Source organism: Schistocerca gregaria, chromosome 4 (assembly GCF_023897955.1).
Source record: "Schistocerca gregaria isolate iqSchGreg1 chromosome 4, iqSchGreg1.2, whole genome shotgun sequence".
Classification (NCBI taxonomy): Eukaryota; Metazoa; Arthropoda; class Insecta; order Orthoptera; family Acrididae; genus Schistocerca; species Schistocerca gregaria.
This window is the reverse complement of record NC_064923.1, coordinates 735,909,508-735,926,027: the sequence shown is the minus strand read 5'-3', so window position 1 is coordinate 735,926,027 and position 16,520 is coordinate 735,909,508. Positions and strand designations below refer to the sequence as shown.

General features: G+C 45.0%; 1 protein-coding gene across 1 annotated transcript in view; it reads right to left on the bottom strand.

Annotated features, from left to right (window-relative positions):
* The window catches only part of LOC126267893 (uncharacterized), a 900,836-nt gene that overhangs the window by 163,260 nt on the left and 721,056 nt on the right, over positions 1 to 16,520 (bottom strand). The gene's annotated exons all lie outside the window — the stretch shown is intronic.

Sequence of the window (16,520 nt, the reverse complement as noted above, 5' to 3'; positions counted from 1 at the left end):
TTGCTCTTCTTTGGCGCAAATAGACAGCGGAGCAACCATGATTAACAGCACGGCAGTGATAACGAAACTAAAATAGTACTTGAAAATTGCAAAGATAGAACAACAAATAAACAAAGCCTGCGTCATCAGCGTAAAACGACAGTACTACCAAAATAAACAAAAATATAACTAAATTGCGGATAGTAATTGACTAACCCTAGCTTACAGAATGAACTCGTCCAGAAGAACCCACATTGCCCGAGCTGTCGTCTGCCGACAGGTTATGAGGCAAGGTCACCAGTACAAATCAGCTACTTTAAGAATTAACGACAAAACGTGTACGCCTTTTTTGTATAAGTTCTTTTAAATATAATGTAAAAATTTCGACTTATTTAGCTTAGTGCTGGAATGCCAGTACAGACAAATAACTGTAAAAAAATTTATTATGTCACATATCGGAAAGTGGTAATCAGGAAGACAAACTGGGTAATTGGTGTACGTCATTAAGTGAACTGACGGTATAGCTTAGCGCGCAGAGCGCTGACTTGGGCGTTAGAGAGCCGAGTGCATCGTCCATTCTGTTTTACGGTGGTTTTCCACGCTCGCTTAGGCAAACGCTGGGCTGGTCCCCAGCCTCGGCCTGGGAAAATACGATACCCAGTACGCTAACATACAGACGAAAGGTGACACGAATTACCGACAGAGGGCACAGAACACTTCCCTCTGTTAGATTAACTGACGATTTGGTAACAGGAAGGGGCATCCGATCACAAAGTTCAATCATGTTATTACATCACGAACGCAGAAGACACCGTACGCTAAAATTAACCCTGGAAAAGACAGAAAAATGTATTGAAATTAAACTGTAAGACGAGCAGAAGAAGAAGGGCATTGACATGGGGCATAGTTCGTCCGTACTAGCACATATACCGACAAAAGGAACAAAGATGTCATTTCCTAACAAAAATTAAATGTTTGAGGAAAGAGAGCAGGGGCACGTTGAGTTTAGCAAGTTTCTCAGTCTTTGTTGCAACATTCTGATTTCGATATTTTTATAGTGTGCATTTAAAGCAATTTACAGAGATTACCTACCCGACTATGGAGATTAGATAACACAACTCTTCTTAGAGAATGTGGAGAATAGAGCGTTATAAAAACCTAAAAAACCATTTACATCATCAGTTTCGTATCTTTAGAGAGAAATGTTTGCCTTGTCTGGCGTCACTTACGTAACTAGAGGTTCACCTTTCTGCGCAACCGAACAGCACGAAGCACAATGAGGAAGCGAGGATCCAGAGAACGCACTCTGAGATCGCAAATCACGCGGCCGACCGCCGTAAAAACCAGCGGTTCTTAGCGTGATGCCACATCACGACCCTGAAGGGAGACATTCCGCCTAGAGCGAGTAAGGGCTCATTTGCATCCAGCGTTTCTCGAGACAGGCAAGGAAACTGGAGAACACCACCAGTGTCAATTCTGCACGACGCGCGTCCCGGGACGTCACCGTGTATCAACGGCTGCCGTTTCCATTCAGTAACTTCAAAATGGCGCACAAAGCATGGCTGAAAAATTTCTAGTCTTAGAAACATGGCTCTTAATGTTTATGACTGGAAAATGTATGACTCCTTTACAGTAACTACATCTGTGCTGTTAACTAAGAGGGCTATATGGAAAGTAAGTTCCGATCAGTCAGGAAATGGAAACCACTCTGAAAATACAGCGAAGTTTTACACAGTTGTGCTGGGTAGTGTCTCTAGGATGCTCGTCGATCACGGCACGTTGCTCTTTTCAGTCCTGAGCGCACAATGAGCGCGTACAGATGCCTAGAAAATAATGTCTCTCGCCAAGTTTGAGAGCCTGGTGAGAAATTTCGCCTGATGACGTGCAACCCGCATAACGTAACTGTCATGCGTTTCGTTCTTCGTGATGGTCCTGCAACGGTTTCGATGGGAAGTGTTTGATCACCTACAACACAGCCCAGAGCTCTCTCGTCGTGACTATCATCTCTGATAACATGAACCGACTACTGTGAGGGAACATTTTAGCACAGACAACGAGCTATAGACGAGCACAGAGAATTGGCGGAAAGCGCAGGAGGCTGCCTTCTATGACGAAGGTATTGCAAAATTGATACAACGCTACGACAAATGTCTAAGTCGGACTATGTAGTGAAGTAGTTGTAAGGTGTAGCTTACTATCGCAAATAAGATATTTTTGCTTTGCACATTGGTTTTCATTTCGCGACTCATCAGAATTTAATTTCCGAATAGCTCTCGTATATACTTGCCAGAAATATCCACAACTGACTCTTCAGTGTAGATAAAATCACTCGAAAAACCGCTACTTTTCAGCTGTGGTTCAGCAGTTATGGAGGCCCGAAAGGCCGCGCATACAGAGATATTTCGTGTAAGCTACCAATTATTTCACACACTATTCTGAAACGTTGATAAATAGTCAACGCCATATCAAGAAGGCGCTGAAAGTTAATTACATCAACATAATCAGGATTTGATCTACTTTCTGATGGGTCACATCCCATACTCCTATTACCAGAGCTGGAATAAGAACAGACTGCATGAGATACATGACTAAATAAGTCAAGGCGTTCTCACAAAGGTTGGGGATTATAGAGATGATAGTCACCGGTTCTCTCTCCCAGAAAATCTAAGATTTCCTTGAAAGCGGGGCTTAATAACCAACAATTTTCTCTGCGAAAAAGCGTCAAAAAAGTAGCCACAGGATTTATACAAGGCGTGTATTTATAAGGACCTAGATTCTGTGAAACCGGCTGAAAAAAGGAATCTTCTTTGTCATCTCAGCCGTCTATTCTTCTCACGCACACCGTCGCACGAGAGAAATAAAGAGAAATAAAACGCGAACTCTGAAGTACCTGGAACCCTTTATGCAAAGTGATGCTGGCACAAATGATGTATGATACCGAGTAAATGCAACAGGGATGCAACGGCGAAAATACAGAGGAGTTCTACGTGACAGAAACATCCTGCTCCAAATTGCCTGTGGAATAATCTACCACTGCGTACAACACTGCAAAATACCACTAAGAAATCCATATCTGTCGTGCCGTAGCGCATAACATGCCTGATTTTGACAGACTGCGTAAGGTACAGCACCATCAGACAGCAGACCTCCATTTAGCCAATCACTTTCGATGGTACTCGAACGTACAAAGAACAGCACAGCGCATGGCAGTCTAAAGTCTACAAAGCAGCTCATTTTTGATGGATAAAGAAACAAGGAGGACCAAAGAAACTGTGGACAGATAACCTCACTGAAGGAGCTCAGCTACGTTCAGAAGACATACCAGATCGAAATAAGTATAGTATGTTGATAAACAAAACTAACTCTATTGACCGTGGGTCTAAGCTAGGAAGAACAAGAAAAAGTACAGAGCTCTGGCAATGTACACGTCCGAATGGGAACACCCTTCCTATCTCATCTTCGAGATATCAAGACACAAGTAAACGTCATTCGAAATGTCAAAATTTAGAACATACTGTGTACATGGTTCACATTTTTAAATTAACTTTCCCTGTGTTTTATACAAGCATTTAAGACTTCTCCTCTCCCTACCCCCAACCCCGCCTCACACAACCTCTATGCCCGAACACGACACAGTGGCGGTATACTAATGATACCCGTGTCCATGTTCTTTCCGAACAATGATACGTATCTCCGGCAACATAAAGAATTGTTACTCGCGCTCGGCAGTTGCGTCAAAACAGAAAGTTGCTCCGTTCCGGCTCCGCAGGAGTTGTTTGCAGAAGCAGAAGTAACAATCAGTGTGATAGCTTGTTTATGCCGCCAACCTGTTTCTTATTCCGCATGAACTCGTGAATTCACAAAGATAAACTTTATTGAAGTTTTATGCAAACGTGACTGCCCGCCGTCACGACATCTGAACAATTTCCCGGAAGAGCTCGGCGATTAGGGCCCTGATTGTCTGGCAGTTCCCTCACGAGATTATATTTCACGGGCTATCGGCCAATATCTTTTGGCGGACAGCGACGACCATTCGAGCAGATAACGAATTTAAAGAAACGTTCGTTGGGATTAGTTACTACCGCTGTCGCACTCTCTCTCCAAGCGGCGCTTCATTTGATTGCTGCAGCTACAAATAAAGTTACGGAACTTAAGGCAGTAATATACTTTTGAGGGAAAGAGAAACATAACCTTCTTTTCCGATGTGTCCTACTAACTCTGAGGTATTTCATACTAGTGACGATATCAAACTGAATTAATGTATGCTTATGTCTAAGCTAGAGCAATATGAAAGAGTCATCCGAAAATTGCATACCACCATTAGTGATATAAATTATCAATAAAATTTCCAGGACACTCGAACGAGATTGGTGGAAAAAATACGTTGGTTAAGTCGGATGGTCGGCAGCAAAAAATTTTGCACAAAAGGCTATTCATTCAGACAAGCGTTATATTTGTAAGTAGCATCTTGTCTGTTTGCCTGCATTGATGCAAGAAGCATTTACACCTGCGATCGAGATCGCTAAACGCCCTAGTGTGGTAGCACTCGATTCAGTGAATCCTGGTAGTGGAAGAAAATTTACATGTCACTGCTTGTTTGGAAAAGGACAACTGGTTTTGTAATTTGAATAAAAACATTTTGGGTGTTAGCTCTAGCCATTATGACACACTAAAAAATTAAAATGCTGACGTTTCGACAGAATTTGCAAAGATTGTTTTCAGGGCATTGAAGTGTACTTAATCGCCCTGAAGAAGCAGCTGCGAAGTCGGGCGAAACGTCATAATTTTAGTAGTTTTAGTTTTTCATAATGACGTGGCCTAACACCCAAAATGATTTTATTCAAATTTACACTTGGCGTGAAAGCCTACGAAATTATATTGGTGGTGTAATCTTTCTGACCATCAGGCTACGTTTCAATGCACTGGATTTAATCCTAAATATCTCCGCAGTCTCTGGCTGAGTGACGGCATGTGACACTGCTCCAGGTGATCCGTCCGTCTATTGTGGACGTTGATCTCAAACTGCATACCTGGTGCGACTCCGCTGGCACCCTTCTCTCTCATCGTCAGGAACAACGCAGGAACAAAGCAAGTATGGTTCTAGAGTCCACACTACCATGCCGCAGTCAGCTACAGATACGAAACAAAAACTCACATTCCGAAACGGAAAGGTTCCCTGAGTACACCAGAAGAAAACCCTTTCCGTCCGTGCAACTGAACTCCAAGGTCACAGCTCAGCAAACGATGTCATATGAAGTCAGACATGGGTCAATAGGCGAGCAACCATTTACAATAGAGGACATAATTGTCGAGACCGTTGAAAAAGTGGCATCGTCTGTGCTCCGTGGATAAGCGGCCAATTCTTGCTGCGTTGCACTGAGAGAAGTGCAGTGATAAAGGGACTCGGTAATGGCTTCCTCTACCAGCTCTCGTTGCTGTAACGAGCACCTGCACTTCTTGACTAACAGGATCCCTAAAAGAGTTCACAGACCACGGCGATAAAGCAGAACAATTGATTATGTTTTATCGGGTGTTCAGCTGAGGTAATAATTGCTTTTGTCTAGATGGCCTTTCGACAACCGAATCTGTCGTCTTCTTCAGGTGGCGCGAGCTGTGTTTACGCGAGTAGTCCCTACCTTGGTGTCGCACCGCCGCTTAGAGCTGAATTCGATCCTTGGCGCCCGCTACAATACGCCCTTTGACGTTCATTTGTTGCTCATTGGTTTTTCGACGCCCGCAATGTTATTCTACGAAACGCCCATTCTCTCGCCGCTTTTCACCTCCGCTGGGTAAGTTGGCAGACGAGGTCTTAACAAAGTTGTGGAACCGAAGCCTTGATTAAATTGGAAATAGGTTCAAATGGCTCTGAGCACTATGGGACTTAACTTCTGAGGTCATCAGTCCCCTAGAACTTCGAACTACTTAAACCTAACATAACCTAAGTACATCACACACAACCATGTCCGAGGCAGGATATGAACCTGTGACCGCAACGGTAGCGCGGTTCCAGACTATACGCCTAGAACCGCTCGGCCACTTCGGCCAGCCGACCGGAGTGGCCGTGCGGTTCTAGGCGCTACAGTCTGGAGCCGAGCGGCCGCTACAGTCGCAGGTTCGAATCCTGCCTCGGGCATGGATGTGTGTGATGTCCTTAGGTTGTTGTTGTTGTTGTTGTTGTGGTCTTCAGTCCTGAGACTGGTTTGATGCAGCTCTCCATGCTAATCTATCCTGTACAAGCTCCTTCGTCTCCCAGTACCTACTGCAACCTACATCCTTCTGAATCTGCTTAGTGTATTCATCTCTTGGTCTCCCTCTACGATTTTTACCCTCCACGCTGTCCTCCAATGCTAAATTTGTGATCCCTTGATGCCTCAGGACATGTCCTACCAACCGATCCCTTCTTCTAGTCAAGTTGTGCCAGAAACTTCTCTTCTCCCCAATCCTATTCAATACCTCCTCATTAGTTACGTGATCTACCCACCTAATCTTCAACATTCTTCTGTAGCACCACATTTCAAAAGCTTCTATTCTCTTCTTGTCCAAACTATTTATTGTCCATGTTTCACTTCCATACATGGCTACACTCCACACGGATACTTTCAGAAACGACTTCCTGACACTTAAATCTATGCTCGATGATAGCAAATTTCTCTTCTTCAGAAACGCTTTCCTTGCCATTACCAGTCTACATTTTATGTACTCTCCACTTCGACCATCATCAGTTATTTTGCTCCCCAAATAGCAAAACTCCCTTACTACTTTGTCTCATTTCCTAATCTAATTCCCTCAGCATCACCCGAATTAATTCGACTACATTTCATTATCCTCATTTTGCTTTCGTTGATGTTCATCTTATATCCTCCTTTCAAGACGCTGTCCATTCCGTTCAACTGCTCTTCCAAGTTCTTTGCTGCCTCGGACACAATTACAATGCCATCGGACCTCAAAGTTTTTATTTCTTCTCCATGGATTTTAATATCTACTCCGAATTTTTCTTTTGTTTCCTTTACTGCTTGCTCAATATACAGATTGAACAACATCGGGGAGAGGCTACAGCCCTGTCTCACTCCCTTGCCAACCACTGCTTCCCGTCCTTAGGTTAGTTAGATTTAATTTGTTCTAAGTTCTAGGCGACTGATGACCTCAAAAGTTAAGTCGCATAGTGCTGAGAGCCATTTGAACCACTTCGGCCGGACGAGGCTTAAATCCCGGAAGATTGGTGACAGGGGAGTACGGTAAACTTATGCTCGAGCTCTTCGAACCACGCATGGGCACACAGAGCTGTATGGCACGTTGCATTGTCCTGCTGGTAGATACCATCGGCGGGGCAAAATCAAACTGCATATAGTGGTGGACACGGTGTGCAAGGATAGATGCATGCTTTGGTTGATCCACTGTGGGTTCCAGAATGATGAAATCACCAGCGGAATGACACAAAAACATTCGGAGACCATAACGCTTCCTACTCAAGCCTGCAACTTTCTGACGATTGTTGCAGGGCTGTACACGCCAATGGTCCTGTCCAATGGAGCAGAAAACGTTATTCATCTTGAAAGGCCACCTGTGGTCACTCAGTGGACGTCCAGTTGCGCCACCAGCGTGCAAATTCGAGCCTTCGTCGCCGCATGTGTGCATGAACCAGTCGCCCGCTGCAGAGGCCCATACGCAGCAACGTTCGCTGAACAGTTGTTGAGGAGACACTGCTGGACTGCTGGTAGACCTTTGGTTCATCTTGGCGGTGAGCTGCTTAAGAGTTGCACTTCTATTCGTCCGTACCCAGCTCCGCAGCCATCGCTCACCTCTGTCACCCATGGTCCTTGCTGCACCACAGTTGCCTCCGCGCTGGTTTTGGATCGCGCCATTTTCTCATGCACGGTATACTTTAAGCACGGCGGCACTCCGACAGTTTACAAACTTAGCCGTTTTGGGAACCCTTCCAGCCTTGGGGTGACAGCCAATGATCATATCCCATTGGGCGTCAGATACATCGCTTCATGTCCGCATAACGACAACGACTGCGCTGTTTTCCGCGTCCCCCCATCATACTTCATATACCTTTCGCTGCTAGTGCTGCCACCTACCACCGGTGAGTGGTTATTGCCCGTTGAAGTCGATCAAATGCGGTGGTCGTCTGAGGAGCTATTGTGCAGACAGGGAGGTCTCACTATCTGCCCCTAGCTGCAAAGTCAGTAAGAAAGTAACCAAAGGATGTCCTCAGGGCTCCGTCCTGGGACGTCTCTTTTGGGACACCTATATGGAGCCACTTCTCGAAGACCTAAAGAGCACTGACGATGTGCTAGAGGTCATAGCCTACGCTGACGACCTCCTCCTGCTGGTTGGCGGCCGGAGCCGCGAGGATTTAGAGCCGAAAGTAGAGAGAGCCATAAACTATTCTGACTGCATTGTGCCGAAAGGCAAAAATGACAATCGCGCCTAGTAAGTCAACATATCTGCTACTTAAAGATCAACTTCTCAGAAACCCAACAATAAGAATTAACGGCTCACCAGTTCTTCGGCGCCGTGAGGCCCGATATCTAGGTGTGGTTTTCGATGAGAGGTGGAATTTCACATCATACATTGATACCGTAATCTCAAAGCTCTCTGGTATTGCTAAACAACCTTATCGGAATAGGTCACAAACGTTTCCATCTTCCACCAGACCTAATCAAACTTTAACACAACAGCATCCTAACATCGATAGTACGATACGGATCAGGAGTCTGGACACACACACTCACGAGGGTCATGCCTGCCATGGCCGTAAGAAGGGTCCAGCGAAATATACTTCTGCTTTCAGCAGGAGAATACAGGACAACTCCTGGAGGGGCGCTTCTATTGCTAATGGAGATCTGTCCACTAGATATCAAAATTAGGGAGCAGGCTGCCTGGTGCTGGGTGAAGAAGGAGAGGAGGCAAAAATAATGGAAATAATGGGAGTTCATGTTGGGAACAGGCTTGCAATAAAAAGGAGTGGGTTAGAACTATGACAGGATCAGTGGAATAATGAGGAAACGGGGCGCAGAACCTATGAGCTATTGCCAGATATAGAGGTTCGCTTAAAGCTCACATACCTCAAATCTACGAGAGGACTGCTGCACTTCCTTACTGGAAATGGGTCCTATCCGACATACCTGTGTAGGTTTGGGAAGCGGGCTACACCAACGTGTGAGTGTGGCACTATGCAAGTCACTCCAGAACATGTGGTGTATGAGTGCCCCCTCTTTGATGACGTTGCAAATCAACTAAGACAACAACTTCCAAACAACGACACGCACCGCCTGCTTAGGCAAGAGGACACATTCAGTGCCTTAAATAAGCTTTCAGATGGGATCTCAAGAAAGGTCCTTAGGGAATTTCTGAGGAACAACCAGTAACAGACTTAGACTCCGTGCACCTTCCCTCTTCCGCCGGGCCTGGACTTTGCCAGCCGCTTCACGGCTGGGATCCGCCTTGCCTTGGATTAGGTGGGAGGGTGTGCCTTACCTACCGATCAAGACACGGGCCAACCGAGACGTTAGATATAAGAAATAGGTTAGAATGTAGAAAGATGGGATAACGCTTCTTAGTACAGACTGCAGCGATACGAAGTCATCGGTCAGCCGAGTGCCAGGGTTACGCCCACTGGGGTTACCTCGATAGGCAAGGCCAACAACAATTAAGTTTATAGATCACTGGCACACCTGTAAAGCTGCCGGTAGCATAGGCTACTAGGAGAAAGTAGATGTATCTTAATACTAACAGAATTTAGAGAAAGATAAATAATAATAACCAAAATTCAGACACAGGTAGAAATTAAAAACTAGAAGACTAGAGATCCCTGTAGTGGTAGAGTAATTATAAGTACTTACCTCTAGTGTACAAATAACAGGTGCAAAAATATGAAGTATGAAATTAGTACCCACTAATGTATTTAGGTAGTGGGTTAACATGTATAAATACAATAATTTAAAAAAATAATGTAAAAAAAATAAAAAGAAAAAATGCGGTTGTTATACGACGGTCACTCCAAAAGAAATGCACACTATTTTTGTAAAAATACAGGTTTCAATCTGCATGTGTGAAAGTTATACAGTGTGTAGATACATCCTTCCGGCTTGTTTTCAAACTTTGTTCAACCTGCGCCCGTGCGTTGTGCCGTCACAGCATGTCTTCAAGATGGCTGCTACACTTGACGTTCGTCAGAAGCAACGTGCTGTCATAGAATTCCTGTGCTGCGAAAACGAGACAGTGGGAAACTTCCACAAGAGGTTGAAGAAGGTGTATGGAGATGATGCTGTCGATCGCAGTACAGTTAGTCGGTGGGCAAGCAGGTTACGTGATGAAAGCGGGCACGGCAATATTGAGGATTGTCCTCGCAGCGGCAGGCCTCGTACTGCACACACTCCAGACAATGTGCAGAGAGTTAACGAATTGGTGACTGCTGACAGACGCATCACAGTGAACGAATTGTCACGCTACGTTGCGATAGGGGAAGGAAGTGTTTGCAGAATACTGAAAGTGTTGGAGTTAAAAAAGGTTTGTGCCAGGTGGGTTACCAGGATGTTGACAATGGCTCACAAAGAAACAAGAAAAACGGTATGCAGCGAACTTTTGGAACAGAACGAGAATGGTGGAGATGAATTTCCTGGAAGAATTGTGACAGGTGATGAAACATGGCTCCATCATTTTTCACCAGAGACGAAGAGGCAATCAATGGAGTGGCATCATGCAAATTCACCCAAGGAAAAAAAAAATCAAAGTCACGCCTTCTGCTGGAAAAGTTATGGCTACGGTGTTTTTCGATTCCGAAGGACTCTTGCTTGTGGACATCATGCCAAGTAGAGCAACCATAAATTCTGATGCATATGCGACGACACTGAAGAAATTTCAAGCTCGGCTGAGTTGTGTTCGACCACTTCGGCAAAAGCAGGAATGCACGGCAATGCACGGCCACATGTCAGTCAAAAAACCATGGAAGCGATCACAAAACTCGGATGGACAACACCGAAACACCCGCCTTACAGTCCTGACCTAGCTCCATGTGACTATTATGTCCTTGGGAAACTGAAAGATTCTCTTCGTGGAACAAGATTTGAAGATGATGAATTCCTTGTGCACACTGCCAAACAGTGGCTCCAACAGGTTGGTCCAGAATTTTACCGTGCGGGTATACAGGCGTTGGTTCCAAGATGGCGTAAGGCAATTGAGAGGGATGATAATTATGTGGAGAAATGAAAATATTGTTCCTAAACGATTTATCTACACGCTGTAAACTTTCAAACATGTAGAATAAAAGATGGATTTAAAGAAATTGTGTGCATTTCGTTTGGAGTGACCCTCGTATTAATGTGACTGGACCGTGTCCTTTCACCGATATGTTTTCGACGCGTATTAGTTATGGTGTACCCTGGAACTGGAAACAGACAATAAAGTGCTGGATTTCCTTTGCGGATACTGCTAAAACCCGCAGGTTGACGGCGCTCAACTGATTGAGTTACAAGGCGATCAGCGAAGCGACTGGCGCCGTGGGTCGTGACCGGCGCACAGAGAGCGAGCCTCCGAATGCTAGCGCCCTGGCCGCGCCGGCGCCACATACGGCTGCTATCTGCGCCGGGCCCATCCATCCGTGCGACAGGCGCACCGCACCGCCTCACGGGTGCTCCATCACCGCTACTGGGTCCCGTCCCGGCCGGCACGACCACCACTTCCACAGCACGCCACGGCCGAGGCGGGCGATTTGTCGGACATGTCAGGCGACGTTAATCGCAGAGATAGTGGGGGTACTCAGAGCGGTTATTTCCTAAAATCGTTTCGGTGTTCAATAACAACGCTGCACGGATACGCAGAGATCGTTCACAATGACGGTGCAGTGCCTCTACGTTAATTAGTGTCTGTGAAGCGATAAACAGAAGTACTTAGCACTTATCTTCAAGAGCACGGAGCTACAAGTAACAGACAGCTATAGAATTCAATAACAAGCTATAAGAAGGGGAGGAGTGGCTTCTCTTCCAACTCTCGGGTTATCGTCGCGACCTTGTGAAGTGGAGGACGTAGTGGTGAGGCAGCGGTGAGGGTCTAAAAATAGTTCAAATGGCTCTGAGCACTATGGGACTTAACACCTGAGGTCATCACTCCAGTAGACTTAGAACTACGTGAACCTAACTAATCTAAGGACAATACACATCCATGCTGAGGCAGGAATCGAACCTGCGGCCATAGCAGCAGCGGGGGGCCGGAATGAGGAGCCTAGAACCGCTCGTCCACAGCGGCCGACCGAAAGTTGCACAGGTAACACAATATTCAACAGAGGTGGTAGCAGTAATCCACTAAATTATAGGCCCGTATCATTAACGTCGATATGCAGCATGACTTTGGGACATATATTGTGTTCGAACAATATGAATTACTTCAACTCCAGCGGTCGTAGAGTGAAGACGTGTGAGAGAATCAGAGATCAGAGATGGCTGAAAATCAGGAGTATGAGATGGGAAATGGAGAGTATCAGCAGGACGGTGGTGAACAGAAATTCCAGTCTGACGAACAGCAGCAACAGCAACAAGTTAATGGTGAAGGCGAAGGAACAAATGAGGCTGGCGGAGGTGGTGGTGATGCGCCAGCAGACAGCGGTAGCGCGGAAGCACCAGGAAGAGACGATGACAGGAAATTGTTTGTTGGTGGCCTCAGTTGGGAAACAACTGACAAGGAACTTAGGGAACACTTCCAAACATATGGTGAGATTGAGAGTATTAATGTAAAGACTGACCCAAGCACTGGTAGGTCAAGAGGGTTTGCCTTCATTGTTTTCTCACAGGCAGAATCAATTGACAAGGTATTGAGTGCAGGGGACCACATAATAAATAACAAGAAAGTTGACCCAAAAAAAACCAAAGGCCAGGCACGGATTTAGAAAAATCGTTCTTGTCAAAAGCAAATAGCTCTTCAGTCATGCGAAGTGCTGAGTGTTACTGACAAGCAATTTGAAATTGGTTCCGTATTTCTAGATTTCTAGGCTTTTGACACTGTACCACATAAGCGGCTTGCGGCCGCCAGGGGTGGCCGAGCGGTTCTAAGCGTTACAGTCTGGGACAGCGCGACCGCTACGGTCGCAGGTTCGAATCCTGCCTCAGGCATGGATGTGTGTGATGCCCTTAGGTTAGGTTTAAGTAGTTCTAAGTTCTAGGGGACTGATGACCTCAGAAGTTAAGTCCCATATTGCCTAGAGCCATTTTTGAACAAGCGGCTTGTAGTCAAATTTGGTGAATGTGAAATATCGTCTCAGTTATGTGACTGGATTCGTGATTTCCCTTCCGAGAGGTCACATTTCGTGGTAACTAACGAAAAGTCATAGAGTAAATCAGAAGTATGTGATTTCTGGCGTTCCCCAAGGCAGTGTTACATTCCCCTTGCTATCCCTTATCTATATAAACGATTTAGGAGACAATCTGAGCAGCTGTCTTTGTTTGTTTGCAGATGATGCTGTCGTATATTGTCTAGTAAACTCATCACAAGATCAAAAGAAATTGCAAAACTATTTAGAAATCTGTATTGTGCGAAAACCGGCGATTGACTCTAAATAATGAAAAGTGTAAAGTCGTCCACATGACTTCTAAAAGGAATCCGTTAAACTTTGCTTACACGATAAATCAGTCAACTCTAAAGGCCGTAAATTCTACTAAATACCTAGGAATTACAATTACAAACAACTTAAATTGGAAAGAACTCATAGAAAATGTTGTGGGGAAGGCAAATCAACTTCTGTGTTTTATTGGCATAACATTTAGAAGATGCAACAGATGTCTTAAAGAGCCTGCCTACATTACACTTGTCCGTCCTCTTTTCGAGTACTGCTGTGCGGTGTGAGATCCTTACCAGACACGATAGTACGTCGAGAAAGTTCAAAGAAGGGCAGCACGTTTCGTATTATCGCTAAAAATATTTTGTTAACGCCTACCTACATAATAAAATGAGGGAAATCAGAGCTGCCACCGAAATATGTAGGTGTTCGTTTTCTGCTGCACTCCGTTCGAGAGTGGAATAATAGGGAAATATTGTGAAGGTGGTTCCATAATCCCTCTGCCAGGCACTTAAGTGTGTTTTGCAAAGTATCCATGTAGATGCAGATGTAGATGTGTGGCCTGTGTGGCGTTGTTTTCGCGCGTGGTATCTGTGGACCTGTTTTGGTAGAGATTTTATGTATGTATTTGGAGTGTCATTCTTTAAGTCCATAGTTGGACATCGTCGACCGTTTTCACGCACACTTCAAGTACGTCACGCTATAGCCGGTCAACCCCTTCGATATACATTCCTGGAGTATTTGCTGAAACTTGCTGCTACAGTTTCGTCAATGTAAGGGAGTATCGAATCCTGTGGTGCTCTTCACTAGCACACGAAAATGTGCTTCCTTTTGAGATTATAGCATTTACCAATTCTAGTATTTAGTATTTAGTATTTTCAGGTAACGTCAGCATACTGTGACTGCTGGCGCATCTGATTCTCTCTCTCATTACAGCTCCTTTGTCATGCGCAGTCACTGACGTTTTGCTCTCCAGCGCCATCTGTCGGACATTTTGTGAACTTGTGTTTTTTTTCTTGGTTCTAATAAAACCTCATGTCATTCCAAGCATTTGTGTCAATTTTTACCTCCCTATCTACATAATTCCGTGGTTTATTGAGTTTTCATATTTATACTGACTTGTTAATCACCCGGTATGTTCATGTCGCAGTTCGATGTAGCAGCGAGATGGCGATCCAGTAACAGTAAAAAAGGAAACGAACAGTTTTGGGTTGTTGCAGGTAACGACTGAGGGCCACGACGACGACACATTCTATGTTTCGTCGAAATAATCTGAAAATCACTTTTTATAAGCAGCAATTTAATTTGTGTGGGAAGAATGAGAAAGAGAATAAATTTCGGAGGGAAGGTTTCATTTGTTAGTATTAAGTAAGAGATAGGAATCCGAAGGGAAGGTTTCATAGGGTAGGGCCTTACAAAAAGGTACGGAAAAACTTTCAGGTAACATTCCTCACACACAAAGAAAGAAAATATATTATATGGACATGTGTCCGGAAACGCCTACTTTCCATGTTAGAGCTCATTTTATTACTTCTCTTCAAATCACATTAATCATGGAATGGAAACACGCAGCAACAGAACGTACCAGCGTGACTTCAAACATTTTGTTACAGGGAATGTTCAAAGTGTCCTCCGTTAGCGAGGATACATGCATCCACCCTCCGTCGCATGGAATCACTGATGCGCTGATGCAACCATGGAAAATGGCGTCTTGTATCACAGCCGTCCACAATACGAGCACGAAGAGTATCTACATTTGGAACCGGGGTTACCTAGACAAGAGCTTTCAAATGCCCCCATAAATGAAAGTCAAGAGGGTTGAGGTCAGGAGAGCGTGGAGGCCATGTAATTGATCCGCCTCTACCAATCCATCGGTCACCGAATCTGTTGTTGAGAAGCGTACGAACACTTCGACTGAAATGTGCAGGAGCTCCATCGTGCATGAACCACATGTTGTATCGTACTTGCAAAGGCACATGTTCTAGCAGCACAGGTAGAGTATCCCGTATGAAATCGTGATAACGTGCTCCACTGAGCGTAGGTGGAAGAACACGGGGCCCAATCATGACATCACCAACAATGCCTGCCCAAACGTTCACAGAAAATCTGTGTTGATGACGTGATTGCACAATTGCGTGCGGATTCTCGTCAGCACACACATGTGAAAATTTACAATTTGATCACGTTGGGATGAAACCTCATCCGTAAAGAGAACATTTGCACTGAAATGAGGATTGACACATTGTTGGATGAACCATTCGCCGAAGTGTACTCGTGGAGGCCAATCAGCTGCTGATAGTGCCTGCACACGCTGTACATGGTACGGAAACAATTGGTTCTCCCGTAGCACTCTCCATACAGTGACGTGATCAACGTTACCTTGTACTGCAGCAACTTCTCTGACGCTGACATTAGGGTTATCGTCAACTGCACGAAGAATTGCCTCGTCCACTGCAGGTGTCCTCGTCGTTCTAGGTCTTCCCCAGTCGCGAGTCATAGGCTGGAATGTTCCTTGCTCCCTAAGACGCCCATCAATTGCTTCGAACGTCTTCATGTCGGGACACCTTCGTTATGGAAATCTGTCTCTATAGAAACGTACCGCGCACGGCTATTGCCCCGTGCTAATCCATACATCAAATGGGCATCTGCCAACTCCGCATTTGTAAACACTGCACTGACTGCAATCCACATTCGCGATGAACACTAACATGTTGATGCTACGTACTGATGTGCTAGATGCTAGTACTGTAGAGCAATGAGTCGCATGTCAACACGAGCACCGAAGTCAACATTACCTTCCTTCAATTGGGCCAACTGACGGTGAATCGAGGAAGTACAGTACATACTGACGAAACTAAAATGAGCTCTAACATGATAATTAAGCGCTTCCGGACACACGTCTACATAACATCTTTTCTTTATTCGTGTGTGAGGAATGTTTCCTGAAAGTTTGGCCGTACCGTTTTGTAACACCCTGTATAGAGGAACG